Genomic DNA, 5312 nt, shown 5'->3' with positions numbered 1-5312 from the left:
ATAATATTTATAATATATAAACTATATATAAACTATAATATATAATATATAATAACTGTAATATATAATATATAATATATAAACTATAATATATAATATATAAACTATAATATATAATAATTTATATATCTAAATATAATATATAATTAATAAGGCTATATTAAGTTTATTCTCTTATAATTATGAATATGTCTTTTAGTCAATGACCAGGGAACATTAATAATTATTGACCCTCATATTAGGCCACAAAGAAAAGTTCAGTAAATTCCAAAAAGTAGAATGGATACACACCACATTCTCTGACCATAGTAGGATCGACTTAGATTCCTTAAAAACTTCAAACAATATCTGTCCTAAATAATTCTTACATTAATATAACAGTACACCAAAATTTGCAAGAAATCTAGAAAAATAGGTTTGAAATTTCTCTGTAATGAGGACATTATGTATCAAAGTGTACAGGGTAGAGCTAAATGGGATCTCAGAGCAAAATTCACAGTTTAAGATATGCTTATATACCATAGCGTTGAAAAATTTCCAAACGACTAAATATACCCAAACCGAAATCAATAGACAAGTGATAAGCTGGGAGAAACACTTGCAGTACAGGGAATACGACAAAGGGTGTGATATTGTGATTTATAAGGAATTGGGTCATTCATTTCTCACATCCATTTGGTCTTTGTCCACAGTCCCTGACTCACAGCCCCCCAAAGCCACGGAATTTCCTAAGTGGGGGAAGTGATAAAGGTATCTTGTGTTATGTTAATGAGGGGACTTTGGAAAACACCTTAGGTCGGGGGCTGGTTGCTGGGGGAACCAATGGGGATTGAGAGGGTTGGAAATTTCAGCTTCTTCCCCGCTCTCTAGGGGAGGGGCTAGAGTTTGAGTCTAAGCACTGACATCAGAGATTTACTCAATCATCCCTATGTAATGAAGCTTCCATAAAAACCTAAAAGAACAGGGGTGCGGAGAGCTTCCGGGTTGGTGAACACGTGGAAATTCATGGTGAGTGAGGTGCTCGGAAAAGGCTTGGAAGCCCTGAGCCTTTTCCCCATAGCTCTTCCATCCAGCTATTCCCAAGTTACATGCTTCCATAATAAATCAGGGGTCTAGGGATGTAAACTGTTTCTCTGAGTTCTGTGAGCTGCTCTTGCAAATTAATGGAAACCAAGGGAGAGGTGTTTGTAGCTGGTGGGTCAGAAGCACAAGTGATCCTGGACTTCTGACCGGTATCTGACGTTGGGGGCCGGGTGTGGTCTCCTGGGACTGAGGCCTGAACTCGAGGACTCTGATGCTGCCTCTGGGTAGACAGTGTCAAAATTGAGTTGAAATTTTAGGACCCTCAGCTGGGGTCCGGAGAATTTCCTGTTGGATGCGGGCAGTGGATTTGGGTTCAACACCCAAAAGAATGAGTGGCCTTTGTTATTTCATAAATCAATAAGACAAAAAGTGAACAGGAATGGACAAAAGATATGAATGAAAAGTTCACAAAAAAAGAAAGGGGAATAATAGCCAAAAACATGTGAAAACATGCTCAAATTCATTCATAAGACAAGAAACTAACCAATGTGATCATCTTTTCCTTTGCCGGATTGATAAAAATGTGTATGTTAAATATCCAGTGTAGACAAGGCATGAGGAAACCTGACAAGCATAAGAGGCAGGAGTATAGACCTGAAAAACTGTTTTTGTTCTTGTTTTTTATTAATACACAATGTATTACTCGCTTTAGGGGTACAGGTCTGTGATTCAGCAACCTTACACACTTCACAGCACTCCCCAGTGTCCATCACCCAGCCACCTCTCCCTCCCACCCCTTTCCCCTTCAGCAGCCCTCAGTTTGTTTCCTGAGATTGAGAGTCTCTAATGGTTTGTCTCCCCTTTGGTTTTGTCTTGTTTCGTTTTGCCTTCCCTTCCCCTATGACCCTCTGTCTTGTTTCTCAAATTCCTCATATCAGTGAGATCATATGGTAATTGTCTTTCTCTGACTTACTTCGCTCAGCATACTACCCTCTAGTTCCAGCCACGTCATTGCAAATGGCAAGATTTCAATTTTTGATGGCTGCATAGTATTCCATTGTGTATATAAACCACATCTTCTTTATCCATTCATCTGTTGATGGACATCTAGGCTCTTTCTATGGTTTAACTATCGTGGACATTGCTGCTATATACATTGGGGTGCACTTGCCTCTTCAGATCACTACACTGAACAAGTGCTTTGAAGGAAGTGTTTGGAGGAAGTTTGGTGGAATTTGTATATATTATGATCCAGAAATTTTGATGCTAGGAAGTTATCTTTTCTTTTATTTATTTTATTTTATTTTTTAAAGATTCTATTTATTTGTCAGAGAGAGAGAGAGATAGAAAGTGAGCATGGGGGTGGGGAGGGACGTGGGCAGAGGGAGAAGCAGACTCCCTACTGAGCAAGGAGCCCGATGCAGGGCTCCATCCCAGGACCCTGGGATCATGACCTGAGGCAGATGCTTAATATCTGAGCCACTCAGGTACCCTATATGGTTGTTTTTTAAAAAGTCAGTAAAGTTAAAAAAAAAAAAAAACAATGTCAGTAAAGTGCTCACGTCAGCAGCACATACACTAAAATTGGAACAATACAGAGATTATCATGGCCCTGTGCAATGAAGATGCACAAATTCATGAAGCATGCCATATGTACTGTGAAAAAGAAAACCACGGGCCCAAAATGGTATCATTTATGTTAAGGCCCCATTAGTAAACCAAGACTTCATACTTCACCAAACTGCAGTTTCAGCCCCCCTCAACATATCCTTTAACAGTCTACATGGGAATTTCCTGGTGAGCAATAGGAAATTTACTGAGAGACTCCTTCCATTCCCCTTAGGAGGGTGACCTTGCCTAAAACAATGGTTCTTTGCTAATTTCCTTTTCTCCACTCCCTCTCGGCCTTTAAAAACCTTTCTGTAACCCTTTGGAGCCTCCCTCTCCTTGATAGACAGGATGCTGGCCAATTCACAAATCAATTAATAAAGCTAAATGTACTCAGTTGAATTTTTGTTATTTAACAATATAAAAAGTAATAAAAATCGAAAGTCAATTTAAAAAGTGAGATAACATGGCTTCTTATGGGATGAGGAGGAAGGTGGAAGGGGGAAGAGAGAGTAGAAGATCGATTTCTCTGAATGTACCATACTGCTGTTGAGTTTGGAACCATGTAAATATAATCATCATATTATATAATTATATTCTGTCTTAAAAGGTTTGTCATATCCCAAAGCAAGGAAGTTATCGAAGACTACAACGGTCAAATCAACCAAGTTTTAAAAAGCTCCCACGAGGGCTGCCTTGGTGGCTCAGTCTTTTAAGCAGCCGACTCTTGATTTTGGCTCAGGCCCCGTGTGCCATCTGCTTGAGATTCCCTCCTTCCCTCTCCTTCTGACCCTCTGCCTGCTGATGCTCGCTCTATCTCTCTCTAAAATAAATAAATGAAATATTTAAAAAATAAAAGTAAAAAACCTAAAAGGCTCCCACTGGCCAAAGATGGGTCAATCTGAGCACCAAAAAGAAAAGTAACCACAACACACTGAAATATATCAACTGGCCACGAGATCATAATGATTCTCAAAAATACCATTGGCCACCTTTGGAGGGCGCTGGTGAACCACCATATTATTCTGAAAGCTGGTAAATAAGGACAGAAAAATTACCTGACTCAGTAACTGATGATATTAAAGAATTATTGTTTCATTGTTGAGATAGGACAATGAGGTATGGCTAACTTGTTCAAAAGAGCTACTGCTTATAACATTTTAAAATATTTATGGATAAGATGAAATGGTATCTGGGTTTGTTTAAAAGTAATCCAATGGGGGGGGGGGGGGCCCGGGGGGGGCTTAGTCAGTTGGGCGTCTGCCCGCAGGCTCTGGTCTTGATCCCAGGGTCCTGGGATGGAGCCCTGCATTGGGCTCCTTATTTGGCAGGAAGCCTGCTTCTCTCTCTCCCACTCCCCCTGCTTGTCTCCCCTCTCTCATTCTGTCTCTCTCTGTCAAATAAATAAATAAAATCTTTAAAACACACACACACACACAAAGTAATCCAATGGGGATGGAGAAGTGGGTTGAGGTATGGCTGAAAGATTTTTTTTTTAAAGATTGATATAATTTATGTCTTTATTTATTTATTTATTTGTGGGGGCTGGTGTGGGGCACAGAGGGAGATACAAAGGGAGAGGCAGAGAATCTCATGTGCCCAGTGTGCTGTCCCACAATGGCCTCGATCCCACAGCCCTGAGATCATGACCTGAGCTGAAACCAAGTGTTGGATGCTTAACTGACTGAGCCACACGGGTGCCCCTGGATAAAACACTTTTTATAAGTTCATAAATGTTAAAACTAGATAATGAACAGATGAAGATCTGTTATACCATTCTCAATACTTAGTAAAAACATAGGGGCGCCTGGGTGGCCCAGTTGGTTAAGTGTCTGCCTTCAGCTGGGGTCAGGATCCCAGGGTGCTGGGATCGAGTCTCTCATTGGGCTTCCTGCTCAGCAGGAAGCCTGCTTCTCCCTCTCCCTCTGCTGCTCCCCCTGCTTGTATGTGCTCTCTTTCTTTCTATCAAATAAATACATAAAACCTTTAGAAAAAAGAAATATAATTCACTAAGGAGGCAAAGGTGTAAGCAGTGGTTTATACCTATGCTGAGAGCCTGACTCAGGCCCACATTGCTAACTATGATGTCTTAAATTGTTTGTTCTGTTTTGTTACGGAAAGAAGAGAGGAAAGTCATGAAGTATTATTTACCTAGGGGGAACCAGAACTGCTACAGAGAGAAGGGGACATTTAAGTAATGTCTTTTTAAAAAAAAGTATCTGCTTATAATTCCAAGCCAAAGATGGAGCAATGGGCAAATGCATGGTAACCTAGAATTCTTTTTTTTTTAAGATTTTATTTATTTATTTATTTATTTATTTATTTGAGAGAGAGAGAGAGAGAGAGAACAGAGGGAGAGGGACAAGCAGACTCCCTGCTGAGTACAGCACGCATGGGGCTCGAACTCATGACCCTGAGATCATGACCTGAGCCAAAATAAAGAGCCACCCAGGCACCTCAGAATGGTGACTTAGGATTCTATGTCGTTTCTCAGAGAACTGAAAGGAATGTCCAGAGTCAGATAGCCCAGGTTCAAATCTCAGTTCTGCCATTTACTGTGTGGCTCTGGGCCAGTTACTCAGCCTCTCTGTGCTTCAGTTTCTTCATCTGTAAAATGCGAATAATAGTATCTACTTCGTGGGTTGTTGTGAGGATTAATGAAGTCACGAGTGCAAAGTATT

General features: G+C 40.4%; 1 non-coding gene across 1 annotated transcript; it reads left to right on the top strand.

The window, feature by feature from the left end:
* Positions 1 to 2577: 2577 nt before the first annotated feature.
* LOC132007936 (U6 spliceosomal RNA) lies at positions 2578 to 2680 on the top strand. Its single transcript, XR_009401486.1, has one exon. It is a non-coding gene; the product is annotated as a U6 spliceosomal RNA (small nuclear RNA).
* The last annotated feature ends 2632 nt before the right edge of the window (positions 2681 to 5312 follow it).

The sequence above is a fragment of the Mustela nigripes genome, chromosome X (assembly GCF_022355385.1).
Source record: "Mustela nigripes isolate SB6536 chromosome X, MUSNIG.SB6536, whole genome shotgun sequence".
Taxonomy (NCBI): Eukaryota; Metazoa; Chordata; class Mammalia; order Carnivora; family Mustelidae; genus Mustela; species Mustela nigripes.
This window is presented reverse-complemented; position numbering and strand designations above follow the sequence as displayed.